This window comes from Protobothrops mucrosquamatus, unplaced genomic scaffold (genome assembly GCF_001527695.2).
Source record: "Protobothrops mucrosquamatus isolate PMUCROS unplaced genomic scaffold, P.Mucros_1.0 scaffold4507, whole genome shotgun sequence".
Classification (NCBI taxonomy): Eukaryota; Metazoa; Chordata; class Lepidosauria; order Squamata; family Viperidae; genus Protobothrops; species Protobothrops mucrosquamatus.
In genome coordinates, this window is record NW_015390413.1 from 24,513 (window position 1) to 27,526 (window position 3,014).

Here is a 3,014-nt window from a genome sequence, read left to right on the forward strand (position 1 = left end):
ACAACTATTCATGATTGCCCTGCATTAAGTACATTATAATAATTAATTTGTTCCAAATATATTCCTAACTCTAGTGCAGACATGTCAAAGACAAGGCCCGGGGGCCGGATGCGGTCCGCGAAGTGGTTTCATGTGGCCCGCAAAGCCATCCTGGAAACAGTGAGGGAACGGCCCCCGCTGCCTTGGCCCTGGCCCAGGCTGGCCGGGAGCCAATGTACAATTTTGTGGTGGCCATCTATGCTGAAATGCATTCAGTCTTAGCTCCACAAGGCCGTCTGGAAACAGCAAGGAACCAGCCCCTGCCACGTCTGCCCCGCTTTCTGGGTGCATGCTGGGGAGGTGTCACCCTTTGTGAGGAATGAAGAAATGCACCATCGCCTGGAAGTGGCCAGCAAATGGCCCTTGCCTACTTCACATATCGGGCTTGATGGGCTCCAGGGGAGGGGTTTCAGCAGACTCTTCCAGTGGACCATGCCTTGGCGCTTGCCCTGGTCCCACCCCCTTCTGCCAGAGACCCTCAGATCTGTCCCACTCCTGCCCAGGCCCCCACAGGCACCCTTGACACAAACAATGTACAGCTGGCCATGCCCACCCAGTAGGCCACACCCACTCCAGCCATACCCACCCAGTAGGCCGTGCCCACCCTGGCCACACCTACCCCCCCCCCAGGACAGCTGCAATGCTGATGCGGCCCTCAATGAAATTGAGTTTGACACCCCTGATTTAAGTGGTGACAAGAAAGGCCCACAATGTGTCTTCAAAAAGCTACCCATTTTTTTTGGGCACTACCTGACCTTGGATGATCTTAAATAGTGAGGAAGAACAATGAAGCAAGGACATGGGTGGGGAACCATTAGAAATAGCAGAGTTGTAGTAAGACAAAAGGACCAGAACAGATCAATTCTACAATGTATCATGAAACTACCAAAACATGTCCATGAGGCTACTAGGTGTTGGGTTGACCGGAAGGAGACCTTCTCTTCTTCTTTCTTTTTTAATTCCACGAATATGGGGAAATCCAGTTTCCTTTTTACTGAGAAAACAAGTGGCTAGATTTACAACATATAGACCATGGTTATAAGGTTGGAATTCAAGCCACAGACTAAGTCAGAAATGAACAAAAGCCACACAGCCTTTGAAAGGCCATAAAAGTCTGAAACATCCTCAAGGAGTTTTTGATAAGTTAAGGCCAATCACCTGAGCTGACTGCAGCTATTATTGTGCCCAACAGCAAGGTCTGGCAGGGTATGATGGAAGCTGTATTCCAAGGTGTCAAGGGATGGGGGAGAACAGTTTACTAGGACTTGGCAGCCCGGCATTCCAGCACCAAGAAGGACACCCCAAAAGATGGATCTTGATAGACATCTTGACTTTGTGTACCTCAGCTCAACTATCTCTGATACTCTCTCTTTAGATACTGAGCTGAATAAACATATTGGTAAAACGGCCACCACATTTTCCAGACTTACAAAGAGAATATGGCTTAATAAGAAGTGGACAGAACATAGAAAGATCCAGGTCTATAGAGTCTGCGTCTTGAGCACACTCTTGTACTGCAGTGAGTCTTGGACCCTTCACGTACGGCAGGAGAGAAAGCTGAACACTTTTCATATGTGCTGTCTCCGACGTATTCTCGACATCACCTGGCATAACAAAGTCCCAAATAGCACAGTCCTGGAATGTGCTGGAATCTCTAGCATGTATACACTATTGAAACAGCGACGTCTACGCTGGCTTGGGCATGTTGTGAGAATGGATGATGGTCGAATTCCGAAAGATCTCCTGTATGGAGCACTAGTGCAGGGAAAGCGCCCCAGAGGGAGACCTGAGCTGCGATATAAGGATATCTGCAAGGGGGACCTAAAGGCCTTGGGAATGGACATTAACAGCTGGGAATCCTTGACCTCTGATCGTTCAGCCTGGAGGCTAAAGACACAGCATGGCCGTCTCCAATTCGAAGAGACACTTGTGCGGCAGGCTGAGGCAAAGAGGCAGTCCAGCGAAATCTGGGGGCTGGACAGGGGACAGATTGTATCTGCCCTCAGTGTGGAAGGGACTGCCCTTCTCGAATTGGCCTTTTTAGCCACACCAGGTGCTGCCTTAGGACCTCTTTTCAGAGCACGATACCATAGTCTCTCAAGACTGAAGGATGCCAATGGAATGGATGGACATCTGCTTTCATCAACCACGCCAAGGTTCAGTTCAGGCCTTGGATGATATTCGTCAGCACTGAGCATGTAAGATGTGTAGTCACCGATCTCAGGAGTGCAACCCTGGCATCAAGGCTCACTCCCTTGTGAGAGATCATGGTTCTCTCTCTCTTGCTTTCTTTGTCATACATGCCAATTACATGCACATTCAGACTCCCCCTTTCCCTCAGGGTTCATAGGGAGGCTTGGCTCCTGCTAAATGGGCTTCTCTGTTGCCAGCTCAGAGAGCATTGCCTGAGATTGCTGTTTGCCAGGTATGCGAGGATGACTGAGGTCTGGAAAGGAGAGGAGAGGCCATGTGTCAAGTGAGAAAAGAGGGGAGGAGTTGTGTGAATCCTTCCTTAGACACAGGTGATCCAGGAACAGGCTGAATGGCTGGGAATTCCTCAGCCCTTGATACGGCCTTGGTAAGGGGGCGCAGTCAAATTCTTAACACCAGAATCACAGAGCCAGAAATGCTGGATCGAGCATTTAGCACCTATGGAGTCACTCCGGATGGTTACCCATCTTGTCTATTGCTAATGATGCTAATGGGGAAATTCTGGCATCAAGAATATCATAGCCTGGGGTTCACATCTGGTACACAGCAAGGTCTGGTTTAACATGAAGCCAGAAATCATGATCCAGAACCCCCACCCCACCCCCGCCCTCAGCTGGGTTCATTGTGGGTTGCAATGTATCACAAGTGACTGGTTTAGTATCGGAGCACCCACAACACAGAAGCCTGTTCACACATTGACACAGAAGAGGTTTCACAGCATAATCTTTTAAACAGGGGCATCCCAAAAGTGCAGGGAAGTGGTT